The 17,389-nt window shown below is 41.4% G+C and overlaps 1 protein-coding gene across 1 annotated transcript in view; it reads right to left on the bottom strand.

Annotated features, from left to right (window-relative positions):
* Positions 1–7,198: 7,198 nt before the first annotated feature.
* IRS1 (insulin receptor substrate 1) overlaps positions 7,199–17,389 on the bottom strand; it is a 52,282-nt gene continuing 42,091 nt past the window's right edge. The window contains 1 exon segment of the mRNA XM_082221720.1: positions 7,199–8,260. The gene's annotated coding sequence lies outside the window, so the exon portion shown is untranslated.

Raw genomic sequence — 17,389 nt, 5'->3', positions numbered from 1 at the left:
AACATTAAGCATGACTTTTGCTGAAACAGGTATGGTGTACAACTGGCAGCCTACATTCCTGTCAACTTTTAACATTGTTCAATATTTGAGGAATTTCCCCCAGCTGCTGTGTCCCATAGGCCATGGGAATGTGGCATGTGTTTTGAGGACATTTCTAAATATCAAGCCAAATGATGGGCTTCAACTGGGTCCTACTACATGGCGAATAAAGACATTTATGTGACTGACTTTATTCTAGTCAATAGAGAATACCAATATTAAATTCATTTTGTCCTGTTTTCATTCACTGAGGTAATCAGCCACTTTTGCTTTGCATTACTTTTGATATATTGTGGATGTGACCATATCCCTCTAAATGTACATCTGGGAGTTGTTTGGATGGCAAACGAATGAGATCACACCGGGATGATGAATTGTGCAGCCACTTAAATCACTGATACACAATCCTAAGCACATTTTGAGATGAATTAACGAGGGGAAATGACTTGGAAAAACACTTATGTTAACTTCTGATCATCTCATCAAACATATTAGCTTTGGCTGAAATTAAAGAAGAGAAATTAAAGAAGAGAGCTGGACCGTAAAGAAGGCTGATCGCCGAAGAATTGGTGCTTTTGAATTATAGTGCTGGAGGAGACTCTTGAGAGTCCCATGGATTGCAAGAAGATCAAACCTATCCATTCTTAAGGAAATCAGCTCTGAGTGCCCACTGGAAGGACAGATCCTGAAGCTGAGACTCCAGTACTATGGTCACCTCATGAGAAGAGAAGACTCTCTGGAAAAGACTCTGATGTTGTGAAAGATGGAGGGCACAAGGAGAAGAGGATGACAGAGGATGAGATGGTTGGACAGTGTTCTCAAAGCTATGAGCATGAGTTTGACCAAACTGTGGGAGGCAGTGGAAGACAGGAGTGCCTGGCATGCTCTGGTCCATGGGGTCACGAAGAGTCGGACACGACTAAATGACTAAACAACAAAGAAGAAGAAGATGGAGGAGGAGAGAAAGAACTTATAAGCTGGAAGCATTTACATTTTCTGCAAAGTGCTTCATGCATTCTGGGAATCCAATGTAACAGTTGCCTGATATAGAATTCTAGTAACCCATGTTCACTTGGTTTCCAATAAACAGGTGTGGTTCAGCACAGGCATACCTCAGACCACTGCAATAAAGCAAATATCAAAATAAAGCAAGTCACACAATTATTATTATTTGTTTCCCATATGAAACTTATACAGTGGTACCTCGGGTTAAGAACTTAATTCATTCTGGAGGTCCGTTCTTAACCTGAAACTGTTCTTAACTTGAGGTACCGCTTTAGCTAATGAGGCCTCCCACTGCTGCCACGCGATTTCTGTTCTCATCCTGAAGCAAACTTCTTAACACGAGGTACTATTTCTGGGTTGGTGGAGTCTGTAACCTGAAGCGTCTGTAACCCGAGGTACCACTGTATCTTGGGTCCCTGGTATGATGTCCATAGACAGCAGTGTCCTCAGATATCCCTCTTAGCATCCATCAAGGTATCATGCCCCTCCCAGGTTTTTTAAGAATGGGGGGTTAGAAAACTTTGTTTAAAACATGGGGGGGGGCTGGCTCAAAAGCCAAATGAAAGCATCCAGACACAACACCTTACTTTGCTTTCCCCCGAATGCCTCTGACTGGTCTTTTATAACTGCTTTTGGTAGAGGTTGTTTGGTTGCAGCGTTTACTTATGTATTGTTTGGTTCTTCTTTTGTTTGTGGATGCATTGCCTAGTTTTGCTTGGGAGTGTTATGCAAGTTTTGGGGGTGTTACCTGCTTTTTGGCACACTTTAGGGAGAAACCATAGCTACATGGAGTACAGTGGTACCTCGGGTTAAGAACTTAATTCGTTCCGGAGGTCTGTTATTAACCTGAAACTGTTCTTAACCTGAGGTACCACTTTACCTAATGGGGCCTCCCACTGCCGGTGGGCAATTTCTGTTCTCATCCTGAAGCAAAGTTCTTAACCCGAGGTACTATTTCTGGGTTAGCAGAGTCTGTAATCTCAAGTGTCTGTAACCCGAGGTACCACTGTACTTATACTGTATTGTAAACTATTAAACCAGGCCCTGCATGGCTGCAGGGGCAGGAGGGTAATAACCTGGCTCCAGCCCTAGCCAGCTCCACTCCTGTAGCCGGGGGGGGGGGGCAGGGGGCTTCCCTTCCCTGGAAGTGGCCGGGCTGCCTGCAGTTGCTACCGTCTCCTCGTAAGGAGCAATATCTGCAAAGTGCAATAAAACGAGGCGTGCCTGTATATTCCCACAATACAACATTATAACATCCCCGCTCTGATATCTTTGAGTTAAGGGAGGGATGCAAATGGTTTCAATGCATATATAACAAACATTTAAGAAAAGAGAACAGCAAAAGACAAACAAAACCAAGGACCAGCCTGCATCTCCTTGATGGACCACATTCTAATACAGTGGTACCTCGGGTTAAGTACTCAATTCGTTCCGGAGGTCCGTTCTTAACCTGAAACTGTTCTTAACCTGTAGCACCACTTTAGCTAATGGGGCCTTCTGCTGCTGCAGCGCCACCAGAGCACGATTTCTGTTCTCATCCTGAAGCAAAGTTCTTAACCCGAGGTACTATTTCTGGGTTAGTGGAGTATGTAACCTGAAGTGTATGTAACCTGAAGCGTATGTAACCCGAGGTACCACTGTACTGGCTGAAACAACAGCTTAATACTGCTACACCAAGCAACACAATAATGGAAACAATGGATGATATCTAACCAAATCATACCCAGAGCAGAGCCACATTCTTTAAATCCATAGATTACAGTGAATCTATCCTGACTACTCGGATATGACTGATATGCATGGGTGTAGCCAGGATTTATATTAGAGGGGGCAGATCAATGTTGGGGGGGGGGGAGAGAACAGAGCTATCTGAGATGTGATTGGTCACTTAAGTATTTTTATTTATTTACTTGATTTAGAGGGGGGAGCTGCCGCTCTGTCCGCACCCCCCTTGTCTATGCCCAGGCTGATATGATACATAGGATATCACTCTATGTATAGCTGTCAGATTCCGTAGTGTTTAATTGAGAACATTTATCAAAATTAGTGATTTAAATAACACAATTTAAGAACTATTTATAAAAGAAGCAGCATATGAAAGACTGGAAGAATTTGCCTAGGAACATTTTAGTACTTTAAATTATCATTTTCCATACATAGCTATAGCTTTCCACACAAGCAATGGAAGCAAAATAATTCCTGAGAATTTTTCCAGAGGTAAATTTTGAAGGTTGGCTAGAACTGCTCTCCTCACCATCTGAATGAACATAGTCCAAAGAATCTTACAAAAAACAACAACAACCCAACAGTTGTGAAGACATAATCATTAACCAACATCTGTACAGCCTGACCCTGCAAATTTACTTGGAACAAGGCCTAGTCAACACATGCAACAGAACAGCACCTCTTCAGACTGCATGCAGGCAATCACATTTTTAAATGTTTCTGTATGTTAAAAGCTCCCTACAAATTAAAAGCAACAATATAAAACAGTACAGCAGGCAAATAAATGAGCTAGACTAGCGCCTCTTTCCTTGATGGCCTAGCCTTCGGTTTCCAGGCTAACAGATTGAGGTTGAAGCCTGACAAGACAGAAGTACTGTTTTAGGGGGACAGGGGGAGAAGGGGGGGCCGCCCTGGTCCTGAATGGGGCAACTGTGCCCCTGAAGGACCAGGTGTGCAGCCTGGAAGTCATTTTGGACTCACAGCTGTCCATGGAGGCACAGGTCAATTCTGCATCCAGGGCAGCTGTCTACCAGCTCCATCTGGTACGCAGGCTGAGACCCTACCTGCCTGCGGAGTGTCTTGCCAGAGTTGTGCATGCTCTGGTTATCTCCTGCTTAGATTACTGCAATGTGCTCTACGTGGGGCTACCTTTGAAGGTGACCTGGAAACTAATCCAGAATGCAGCAACTAGACTGGTGACTGGGAGTGGCCGCTGAGATCATATACAACCAGTCCTGAAAGACCTACATTGGCTCCCAGTACATTTCCGAGCACAATTCAAAGTGTTGATGACCTTTAAAGCCCTAAACGGCCTCAGCCCAGTATACCTGAAGGAGTGTTTCCATCCCCATTGTTCAGCCCTGACACTGAGGTCCAGTGCCAAGGGCCTTCAGGCGGTTCCCTCACTGCGAGAAGCGAAGTTACAGGGAACCAGGCAGAGGGCCTTCTCAGTACTGGCGCCCGCCCTGTGGAACACCCTCCCATCAGCTGTCAAGGAAATAAACAACTATCTGACTGTAGTCTTACCACAGCTGCAAAGGGTGGGGGGAACTTCTTCTTCCCTAATAAGCATAAGGAGACTGTGAAAATGTAATGTTGCTCTAGAACTTCTCTAACTAAAGTTTGGAGCACTTTGGACATCCTTCTGCACTTTGGACATTAGAGCTTGGTGCTAGATCTGTTAACAAAGGTATCATCGGCATTCATTGCTACCACAGCACATGCTGCATGTGGTTTGTTGCCAAATATAAACCTAAACTAATATTTTGTAAAAATGAAATCCACTTAACGGGAAAAGATACTTCTCATCAGCAAACATTCTTCTACAACACCAAATCTTATGTTCATATTCTTAGCATGTCAGTACACTTATTAGAGGAGCAAACCCATGATCCTTAATTTATTATTGGTAAAGATTTCCATAGATATGGTTCAAGATATGTTTCTGGTAATCAAACATAAGCAAAAAGAAAAGCAAGCCAGATCCCATGGTCACCAGCTGCAGTTTTACTAGTTTCTAACTCTGGGACAGTGATAGCATTCCATGGCAAAGACTCTTGTTAAATGTGCCAAGATGTAGTTGCAGATATTTTTCTCAGAGCAGCTTCTGTTTTACCTCTGTATATGCCTGCTGGATTTTGGAATGTGTCTTGCGGTTCCTGGATTGTGCAGATAGGCTGATGTTCTAAGAGTAAAACAGTTCACACCAGACTATGGTTGATAGTGGTTTTCTGGAAATGCCCCAGAGATGCTTCCACAAGCTTCAGATGATAGCTACACTTTAAAAAAGAGGGTCTTAAATGATGAAAAGACTGGTGGCCTATTGACACTGAGATGCAATTGTGGGTTTTTTTAAAAGGTATTCCTCCCCACCCCCAAATGCTAGTTTTCTTCATAAGGCTGGCATATGGCAAATGTTTGTGTTTATTCCCATAGCTTTTGGGATCAACGTTGCTGTGGTTAAAAGCAAAATTGTGAAGGATAGAAATGCCAGCCTTTTTTCATTCTATGTTGACAGCATTATGGCTGATGTATCCCCACTTTCATTTTTGAAGCAATCAATAAGGTGGTTTAATGGCAGTCTCCACCCAACAAGTGGTGTTCAATCAGATATGCACCAGAGATACAGTGGTAACTCAGGTTACATACGCTTCTTAACACGAGGTACTATTTCTGGGTTGGTGGAGTCTGTAACCTGAAGCGTCTGCAACCCGAGGTACCACTGTATCTTGGGTCCCTGGTATGATGTCCATAGACAGCAGTGTCCTCAGATATCCCTCTTAGCATCCATCAAGGTATCATGCCCCTCCCAGGTTTCTTAAGAATGGGGGGTTAGAAAACTTTGTTTAAAACATGGGTGGTGGTGCGCTGGCTCAAAAGCCAAATGAAAGCATCCAGACACAACACCTTACTTCGCTTTCCCCCGAATGCCTCTGACTGGTGTTTTATAACTGCTTTTGGTAGAGGTTGTTTGGTTGCAGCGTTTACTTATGTAGTTTGGTTCTTCTTTTCTTTTGTTTGTGGATGCATTGCCTAGTTTTGCTTGGGAGTGTTATGCAAGTTTTGGGGGTGTTACCTGCTTTTTGGCTGTCTCCTTTTTGGTTTTGGAATGGTTACGTTTTGAGGTGGTGGTGTTCTGAACATCAGTTTTTCCTCTGTGGAATGGGCATTTCTTGGTGCTCATTACAGCTTCCCCAAAAAAGTTGAGAACTCCAAGGTTACAGGATGTGCAATGTTTGGTATTCCAGATTTCTGTTGGAACTTTTCCACCCCACGGATTCTGATGACGTGTTGCAAGGTGCTAATAGGTGAGGCCTCCAGAAATGCACACAGTTGTGTAAATATTTTTCAGAAATGAGGGCATACCCTGATGAAGCAGAATGTTGCCATCTGGAGAGTCATGGCAAAATAAATAAACCCATTGCTCTTTGTAGTATGTGTATTCTTACTGCTGAAATTCGGTATAGTTGCACTTCAGAAATTACCAGTGGAGAACACTGCTGAAAACATCTGAGGCCCGAAGTATGGCCAGGGGTGTGGGGGGAGAGGATATCAGACTAAAGAAGGGAATCAATCTACCATAAAGGTTTCCTGTGCATGCCCTATTCAAATAATTAGGAGCTATAGTTTGCAAAGACTGGGTTATGTCCAAAGTCTAAGGATCAAAAAAGGTTCCAACTTGTTTCCTGGGTGCTACATTAGCAGAAAGTGAATCTCAATCAATATGCTCCGTAAATGCTGTTTTTACAGTATCTCTATTAAGGTTCATCTATCTTAGATTTTCAAACTGGATTCAATTCACATCCAATTCGCTTGTTGCTCCTATTCTTGTGGTATAACGACCTATGAGACCTGAGGGTAGTTCACTGTGAAAATAATCAGCACAATAGTTTTCTGTTTCAGTGATAAAAGGGAAATTAAGGCTGCTTTCCTAAACACTGTTACATAAGAGCATGTCCCACTAAACTCATAGGACTTAGCTCGATGTAGATAGCCACAGGATTGCAGACTGATATACAAAACAGTGAAATAAACTGGATATACAAGACAGTGCAATAGACAGCAGAAGAATTACCTTTGACTCTCAAGAGTACAAAAAGGAAAATGAATATGCTGGCGCAATTCTTACTTTTTAAAGTTATGGGAAGGTCTTCCTAACATGGAAGACATTTCAAAATTCTCAGTTAATGGAAAAGAAAAGGACCTCAATCTATCAGGCAGTGAGTAAACATAAATTCCAAAGTATGAGTGAAATTCTATAGAGATGTGTTTTTTCTACTGAGAGATCTCATTACACAAGTACATTCAAAATATCGATTCTAAAGTAAGGACCTGACCCCACCACAGAGAATGTGAAGATACCTTAATATATGCATTAAGTACAGGGATACGTTTTTAGGGGGGTGGGGAACACAGTAAGTAAGAGAAATAAAGATAAAACGGTATCTAGTTTATTATGTATAGAAAGAGATTTCCAGAATTTACAAACACCCACGTATTTCATTCCAGGGATATTTTGATTTAAAGAGTTCGCCCAAGTTTCATTTCTTCTTCTTCTATATATATATACAATGGAAGACTTAGATTTGTTTTTCTGATGTTTTCAAAGTTCCTGTGCAACCAACAATTTTAAAACCCACACTTGTAAATACCATGCACAGTTCATTTGCCTTTTCATTAATACAGCCTAATGTTTTACAGGAACAATACAAAATATTATTTTATTTTTGAAAGAATTCAGCTCAGTCACAGGGTTATCTTACAAATCATTAGATTGGTAAATATGACTGTACAATCCAGATCCACGGGCCCATTGATCCATATTATATTATATTCTGAATTACAATCTTAAAAAGAATAGTACCCTACTCTATTCTTAAATCGCCTTGTTTTTTAACAGTTTCCCCCACCCCAACCCCACTCTGTTTACAACAGAATATAGTATACCTCAGTTCCACATCAAAAAAAGATGTGCTGTAGGAAAAGTTACATTTTTAATTAAAAAAGTACATGTATAAATCAAAAACCTATGTTAAATATTTAATACTCTTCAACCAACATTAACAGTTTGTATGTAATAATTTACACTGATGATTTGTCGTACAGGTTTTTCAGCAGCAAATTAAAATGTCATGTCTTATGTAAATGAGCTAGTAGCATGCCCATTCTCACCATTTTAAAGTGGGCACATGAGTTCACTGTAGCCAGCTAAGTCTTTATGGTAGAGGAGTAAGTAATCATAGACTCATTGTCCAGGTGTCACAGTGCTTTTGCTTGGCACAAAAAAAAAAGAATAAGAAGAAGTAAAAGAAGAATGTGCAGTTCAGTCAACTAACTCCTGAGGTTTGTGTAAAGTAAACAAATTGAACTGGATGCATCGTACCCATCTACTGGGGAAGAAGATGTGAGGTCCTAGTTGTGATACACAAAACAGAGTCTGGATATTCATGAGTTCCAAGAAGGATATTCTGAGGTTGTATAGGTCATCGATCTGAGAATAAAAGAAAGAAAGTTCATGTAAACAATATTTTAAAACATCTAGTGCCATAAGCAAAGATTAACAATAAAAGCTGATGCAATGCTCATAAATCTTTTGCAGCTATAAGGGCATCTGCAAAAATGACCATTCTGAATAAAGGTCTACATATTACATGCATGTCATTCCATGATTCTTTCTTGGAGGGCTGTTTGAACAGGTAAAGGAGATCTTGGTCAGGGAGGGACAAAGAGAAAATGGCTTATGGGAAGGGCAAAGGACTGGGAATTCCAAGTGTGAAATACCCTCTTTGTCTTCTCAACCTGCCTCATCCAATCTCCACCCAAGCTAACATCACTTGCAGATGCCTTTATCCATTAAAAACAACAACACATTTTCAGAGTGCAATAATAATGGAACTATACATAACAGGTAGTTGGCTCTTCTGTTACAAGTACACGCTACAATTGGCCAGACATCCAATCATCTATCAGCTCTCATGTTATGTTAATACATAGGGTCGGAGCCAGAATTTCCATGAACACAACTTCACTCACAAGACACTCTTGCTACAGTAAAGGAAAAGAGATGATTTTCACTAGTTTCTCATCCCCCCTGCAGCCCCTTGTAAAACTTTTCTGGGGGCTGAAGAACCTTCTGGAATGAAGGCACAGGAGGCTGCGAAAATTGCCTTTCCTCCCTCCAGCAGGAGTTCCCACTGGATCTCAGTCCATTCTGCCAAAAGAATGAGTATTTCAGCATTCAGAAGGAGCACTCCAGGTCCAGTGCATAGTTTGTAAGTTGAAGTAAAGTAGGGCTGGGAATGGGGGGATATTTTGTTTTGTAAGATTCAAAGCTAAGCACCAAACATAATTGTAGAGTTTTTGTGCATATTAGACGTGATGAGTGGTGTAACTCAAGGAACCCAAGGATAACAAATGCAAATATGGATCATTGCTTCTAAACCAGAGGGCAAAACAATCACTGATAGAAAGGTGTTTTCTGGTACTGTGCCTGGTTATTATTCTTCCATATGTTAGCTCAGCTTTTTGATGCCTACAAACCTTCACAGAGCTAGAAGGACTTTCCCAAAACCTGTCTGGCAAAAATGTGAATCAAAATTCCTACAACTGCTGAATTTGTTTTGAGTCGACTGCAGTGAATGATTTGCCTTTAAATGTTTTGCAATTCTCAACTAAACAAACCAAATTGCTTACGTCAAGTCTTAGATGTGTAAGAGTACCTGTATGCATTTTAAAGACTGTTCCTAGAAATAGAAATAGAGCATTATTCCGCTTTAATAAAATGTTGAGACTTTCCACAGAGACGTGGAAAGACTGAAAAGATTGCCTGTGCTTTATGCGCTAATTGCTCAAGAAACCAAATTTATTTTGTATGGCCCTTCACGTGAACAGGAAGCCTCTCCTTGCAAATGTGTGGTATGTTGTGAGTAACACCCCGGAGAATTCTCTCACAGATCTTTTTACATACTTTCAAGCTTTCTTCTGAACTCCTGTTGCCAATCTACAGAAAAATCCCAACTGGAATATCTATAGGAAATTTAACATAGCTTCACAGCTTTAAACTGTGTTGGGCCTAAAATTAAGGTAGTACTGCCGTATTTTATTTAAAAGGCTTGTTAACAAAGAAAGAAATTGCCTCATTTAAACTGGGAAGGAGCTAGGTGTACATGGTTTGCTTTTCGTTTCATATCTGGCTCCCTTCCAGTATGGCTGAATGAACAAGCTTAGTGCAGGAACAAACTGTACCCAACAGAATGGTCACATGCTCTAACCTGCAATGGCTATACAATCACAGAAACAGAGAGTGAAACGCATAGCTCTGCTACGCAGGACAAAGCTTGTTGCTCTGAGATGTTTTATATAGCACCACACTTCAGCTAATGTTGCTCTCATCTACTTCCTCTCTTCAAACATGACTGAAGGTACTTGGAAAAGAAGAGAAACGTCCCTCCAGGGTGGATAAAAGTAAATATTTTTTAAATTTAGATTCTTAATGTAAGTGTCCTTTAAGAATAGCCTGCTTTAAATATATATCAGTATATAATACGAAACAAACATTCAAGTCTATACTAGCCATCACTTAAAACTAATCCATGGCCCTATATTTTGTCTGAGTTAAAAGCTGTTTTCTATGTAAAATGTGTGTGTGGAGAGGGGACAAGCAGAACAAGAAAAATGTGTGATTTCTGAGGTTTATCATCATAAAAATAACAGTCAGTTGTGTACTCTGCATATCATTGGTCACTATGAGTATTTAAACTGTCTTGAAATTCCCCAAGAAACTGGTGCTGGTTTTAGTCCTGCATAAGTATGCATATAGCATTTCTGTGCAAGTCCAGGGTTCTGAATATTCTTGAGAACAGTAACTGGCTTGGTTTTATTTCTAAGTAAATACTTAGAAAACACCAAGCAAACACACAGGACTCCACCAAGCAAACACACACACACACACACACACACACACACACGATCTCTCAATGATCCCATGGTCTGGACAGGAAACCATGGGTTTGTCTCATCTGTAATTAAAATTTGCAACGTACATCACAATATTGTCAACCCCTTCTGCTTCTGCAACCCCTTCTATCTGTCTATATATAATACCTCCTTTTTGCAATGAGTGTGCAACATGCCTCATTGTGAGCAGGAGCTTAGCGTTGCTACATTTACCAAAATACTTTACAGCTGGCTCAAGATGATATGCTCTGTTCATGTATCCCATGCACGAATAGCAAGGTATTGTCTATTGGTGATATATAAACACAAGATTTCTGCATGGGAAATCAAGAATTTACCATGGACAAATCACCATTGTTAACAGCTTGTGTACTTTTGCAGAACCCAATATGGAAGAAAGAGCACACTTCTTGGCTTTCCAGGCCCGGGTGCCTGGTCAAGCCAGCACTCAGGAAATACTGCAGGAGTTTGAATCAAAACTGACTGTGGAACAGTCCTCGGTCTTTCGAGAGCTCTTGAGAAACCTCTGCACTTTTTATAGGAGGCCAAGCGGAGAAGGACTCTGAAACTTAAAACCAGAGTTTACCTGACATATTATTGCTGGGTGTATGCTGTCCATCCGACGCTTTTTGCAGTCAGCTTTTAAAGTGATGCTGTGCTCATCCTATGTAGTGAGCTGGTTGGTGCCTGGTGCTCTGCTTTAAATACCTTTATATACTGTTTCACACACGAAGTGCCGTCTACCTCGAAATGCATCACTAGCAGCCCAGAGGGGGTTTTTTTTGCAAAAGAACACGACTGGGACTCAAAATACTTGATTTATAACTCTGTTTCCGTTTCGCTTTCTGATAACCTACGCCATAAAAATCAGAAAGCACAAGCTGTTGGTCCGAATGTGTATTGCACGTGATGACATCTTAGGTGGGTACCAGGTGCATAATCACAGTGATGAACAATGTTAAGAATAATTGCATTTGATCCTGAGATATATATGCACTGTATACTCTTCGGAAGTGATCTGTATATGATAACTCCTTCTACTGCCGGATTTTAACTGGTCTAGATCTGGGACTCAGCATCCTATTTGGGTGTTAGCAATGATGGAGGGGCAGGTCTCCCTCTATATCAGAAGTTCTCACACACTCGGTTAGGGGTTTCTTGGTGTTATTCAGTGTGGTGTAGTGGTTAAGAGCGGTAGTCTCGTAATCTGGGGAACCGGGTTCGCGTCTCCGCTCCTCCACATGCAACTGCTGGGTGACCTTGGGCCAGTCACACTTCTTTGAAGTCTCTCAGCCCCACTCACCTCACAGAGTGTTTGTTGTGGGGGAGGAAGGGAAAGGAGAATGTTAGCCGCTTTGAGACTCCTTAAAGGGAGTGAAAGGCGGGATATCAAATCCAAACTCTTCTTCTTCTTCTTCACACTAGTTGCTTAAGGGTATTTGCACGGGTAGACAAACTAAGGCCTGGGGCCCGGATCAGGCCCCATCGCCTTCTAAATTGGAATCAGCGTGTTTTTACATGAGTAGAATGTGTCCTTTTATTTAAAATGCATCTCTGGGTTATTTGTGGGGCATAGGAATTCGTTCATCCCCCCCCAAAAAAATATAGTCTGGCCCCCCACAAGGTCTGAGGGACAGTGGACCAGCCCCCTGCTGAAAAGGTTTGCTGACCCCTGGTCTAGAGTAATATCCTTGGGCAATTAATATGCTGTTTAAAGCCTAGACCCACAGAACAACTTCTGAAAATGAAGCAACTGAGAAGTAGCACGAGTTGCAACCTTGGCATGATTCTTGCACATCTCCCACTGCAGAGCACAACTTTTACAGAAAAATAACAAAACATTGAAAAAGGAATTTAGCATGTGCAATCATGTAATTCTCAGGTATAGCTTTAGGGCGGTATATAAATCCATATTATTATATATCTTGACATATAATAGATGAATATACTGTTGGGTGTTGTTGTTTTTTAGCAACTTGACACATAAGATTGTTCACTTCTTTCTTGAGAGCCACCCCCACGTACAGGTTTATCATTTAACACCAAATAGTGTTGCTTTCTGAATGCTAAATATGGGGAAATCTTCTTTTGGTAAGATTTTAATGTGGGCTTTTAAAAACTGCAGTACAGCAACACCCTATGATTTAAGCCGATCTGATTCACACATACAATACAAAATAGTGTTGCCTTGTGGACATTTGATATGTTACTAATATGTAGTGGGTGCTGCCTAAGAAACTAATCGAAAACTTCTGAGACGATTAGAAGTACTCCCATCTTTTAAAAATCAAAATTCTCTCCTCATTAATAGTAAATGAATTGTATAAGATGTTGAGTAAGTTTGGAGCAGAGCATCTTTCCCAGCATAAGTTAGTGTTTGGATACCCCTATTGTTTCTTATCAACAAAGATCAGTGTTTCCTTAACAACGCGTAAAACTGTGCAGAGGACAGGAGTTTTAAGAGAGGGTTCTCTGACTTCAGTGTGTTGTGGTAAGGGTCGTTAACATTAATGACATCATTGTTGGCAGCTTGAAAATAGGGAAAACCTGTGTTTAATCCATTTCCTACTCACCACAGGCTTCAAGCTGGATTCCCCAATAATATGGCTTTGTGGCTGACTTTATGGAAGACATTGGTAATGCAAGAAAAATGTACTTGAAGGGGGGGGGGGAGCCCTAACTTGCATCTTATACTACAAGCTACCTTTGACAAGTGGTCTCTGCTCAACATCTGCTGCAAAATACATGAAGATAACACTAATGCATGATCCAGCTGGCAAACCATTTCCCTTTTTCAAGGCTGTTCAACAAGAGGGATATAAGGCATTTACGTCATGTACATAGTGCGATTGAAGTTACACTTTAATATTACAAATATTCACAATGTTTACTGAAGAAGCTTATTCACATTCATCTGTAAAGCTACAAAGACCCTAAGCCCTTTTCTTTAAAGATCTCCTCAAGCCATTCAAGCTCCTGATGGGTATTCCAACTAAACACCAGGATGAACTTTCTGACAGTAAGAGCTGTTCGAAAGTGGAACAGACTTGCTTGGAAAGTGGTGGACTCTCCTTCCTTGGAGGTTTTTAAGCAGAGGTTGGATGGCCATCTGTCATGGATGCTGTAGTTGAGATGCCTGCATTGCAGGGGGTTGGACTAGATGGCCCTCAACATCCCTTCCAACGCTCCTGATTCTACGATTCTATTGTAGGGTACAATTTTCACATAGGCATTGTAACAAGAATTGCGGCGAAATCAAGTGGAATCTTCTTTTTCCAAAGACTGGAAATGTGTCGGCGTTTTATTCACCCATTACTTCTTGCCTAACTAAGAACATGCTTCCTAGGTGTCTTTAAACCTAACGTTTTTCAAAACGATGAAAATGCACTTACAAATAAAGAGATAAGCAGCAGCAACTTTGTTTTCCTTCCTTGCCTACTCAGGCTGATTCCCATGGGCCACCCAAGCTCAGCAATTAGGTCATAACTTCTAGACCCAGGAAGCTTGTGCGCTGCCATTTATTCTGAAGTAGGTCTCAATTTCCTCTAAGCCTCTGGGAAGCAGACTGATCTCTGAAAGCATACAAGCACTCACCTAAGCATAGGCCTACCATGTTAATCCTCTTCCAGCACAGACCTTCACCATAGCTCTCCTGAGGAGTAACTTGCCTCCTAAGTGGCTAGGAAGGAAAGAGGACCTCCTGTGGCCACCATGAGTTCCTTGGAGCAGAGATTAAATAAAAATGTAAAAATAAACCATAGTAGTAACCTTGTACCCAGAATTCACTTGTATCTGGCAGCCTAAAAAATTAATTAAACCCATTCATGATCCTCGACTGTTATGTTCTGGCCAACAAGGTTGCTGGACAGCTCTGATGGATCAACTTCCTCTGACAAAGTTTGAGAGTAGACGGAGGCCTTTCCTGCCCCTGTTTCCAGACTACCTTCTCCAGGCTCCAACCCTCTGGCCTGAAGACAGGCACCTCTTTCATTCCATAGCCTCCCTCCTGGTGCACCCCCAGTGCGGCTGGCCTGGTGATGTGTGATGGGAGATATCTGGTTCTTCAGGCTCCAGGGAAGAAGTCAACGAGATGTCCAGACTCTGTCCCTATAGGCCTTGGGGGTCTGGGAGGTTCCTCTGGGAGTTCTTCTCCAACCTGCTCAGGCACAATGGCCTCCCTATTTCCCACAGCTCTGAGCTCTGGCCCAGACCTGGTTCCCCCTCTGGTATCCCTGCAGCCTCTGGCTTTGCTGGTTACATGGATCATGACATCCTCTTCTCTTCCCTTCCCAAGTGCAATGGTCACTAGTTGTCTGCTATTCCCTCACCCTTATAAAGCAATTCAGGTTGCAATCCTACACAACTACCTGGGAGAAATGATAACTGAGGTGCATGGGACTTACATCTGAGTAGACTTGTAAACACCACCTGTATATTTGTCCTTCTGTAGTAAAGTGTAAAGATCTTGCACCCCTGAAGCTTTTCCTCGGACTCACCGAGTTAAGGATAGGATAGGATAGGATAGGATGATGGGAGATATGCCCAATTATGTCTTAATATAGTAAACTTTCTCAGTTGAGAGGTGGCCTATTTCTTTCTAAATCTGGCCTTGTATAAAGGTAAAAAGAACAAACTAAAGCCCTTAGGAGTTTACTGAGTGAGACTATGAGGAGAAAGGAAGGTGGTATGCAAGTACTCTTAAGTGTTAAGAGATAGGCGGAAGTCGCTGAACACAGAAGTCAGGGTACAAACCAGGGAGAAAAGTAAAAAATGTAGAGTTGGAAAGGATGCCAAGGGTCATCTAGTCCAACCCCCTGGAATCCTGAAATTAATCTGCTATTGGGATGGAAAGGAGTCATCATTTAAGATGTTTTTAAATAATTCACTGTAAGTAACTTCAAAAATCATACAAAGACCTACACAGAAACAGGATGAGCTGTTCCTTTCTTGCTCAAGCAAGACGCTCTTATGTGGAAGTATACAGGCCTCTTGATTTAGCTATCAAGGTATTTTGGACTTCAGTGGGATTAACCTCGAAAGCAGCATGGAATTACTTAATCAGCTCACGCAGCAAGAGTTGAACTTGCTGGTGCACGTTTTCCCTACAGTTATTGTATACTTCGGTATCTGTTTCTGCACTACTTTCTCAAAAGCACTAGCAACCTCCATTTCAATAGATGACGTGAACAAATTTAACAAATAAATACATTTTACATTTTGAAGTAAATATAAAGTTAAAGGAGCACTTTAATTAATGAAGGTCAAGCAGACACAAGTCCAATTTTGATCAAAACATTAAATCATGGGGACACAGCTAACGGAGTCTGAATCAGATGGGATAAAACAACAAACATATTGCAGCGCCCCAGGTAATGTTTTGGATACAGCCATGGATAAAATTAAAACCCATTTGATTTTGGCTCCTCATACCAAATATGACTGAGTAGAGGTATGTTAAAGCTATCTGCCTGCTAAATCATTTAGTGGCATTAAGCAACGTTAACAAAATGATATTAACGGAATCTCTCACTTTTGGTGGTGCAAATTAGGTGGGAAGAGTTGGGTGGAAAACTGGTGAGGTGCAAGATTAGCAAGCTAAAAACACACACGTATCAAATACATCATCATTTCTGTTTGCCTTGCTTTTGCCGCTGGAAACTAATTATCCAAATACAGAAGTCCTCTTCAGGAAGAGAGGTCATGCACAAAAGTCCTGCTCTCAAAACGCACACCCCAGAAACAGCCTGAAAGAGGCTTCTAACTATAGACAGCTGAACTCTGAGCAATCAAAAATGTGGTTAAAAGCTCCCTTCAGACTTCTCTGTTCAACCTGCTTAAGACCTTTCCATACACTTACTTACTTACTTACTTACCGTACTTTTTCTTTCTTTCTTTCTTTCTTTCTTTCTTTCTTTCTTTCTTTCTTTCATACCAACAATCTGACTGGGTTGCCCCAGCCACTCTGAGTGGCTCTCAAAAAAATACTAAAAACACATTAAAACACCAACCCTTAAAAACTTCCGTGAAAAGAACTGCCTTCATGTGCCTCCTAAAAGTCAAATACCTCCACAACCACTGCTCCCAAATGTTGCTTGGCTACCCAAATGGGCTTAGAGGCTCAACGCCCACATCTGGTGGAATGATTTAATTAAATTGGCAGTCGCCCCCCCCAAAAAAAGAAAATTTATTATGCTTTCGTACAATTCAGAGTCTAAAAGGCATGTGATTTAAAGAAGGGGTGGACAACCAGTGGCCCTCCAGATGTTGTTGGAAAACTCCCACCATTCCTGACTGCTGAACATGCTTGGTTGGGGCTAAGGCGAGCTGGAGTTCAACAACATCTGGAGACTCACAATGGTACCGTATTTCCTTAATTGTAACTAAAACCTATTCTTGCCAGAGCACATACAAGTCATATCATATGTTTACAGTATTAACTTGTAAATGAAACAACTTATTAAAACCAGCCGTCAGACAACCCACTTGGTGCAGACTACTCATCAATTAAAAATATGCAGTGTTGCCCTGCCTCCCACCTATGCTTTGAACTCCAGTACAAAGCAGATGCTTTTCAGCCTTACAGTAAAGAAAAAAAGCACCCAACTTGCCAAGACACCTTGAGCTGGCAAGTCTCCCATCAATGTTTATATCAAAATGTTGGGCT

This window comes from Podarcis vaucheri (assembly GCF_965113315.1).
Source record: "Podarcis vaucheri genome assembly, chromosome: 5".
NCBI classification, from domain to species: domain Eukaryota; kingdom Metazoa; phylum Chordata; class Lepidosauria; order Squamata; family Lacertidae; genus Podarcis; species Podarcis vaucheri.
The sequence above is the reverse complement of the archived record's forward strand: the minus strand, read 5'-3'. Positions and strand labels throughout refer to the sequence as shown.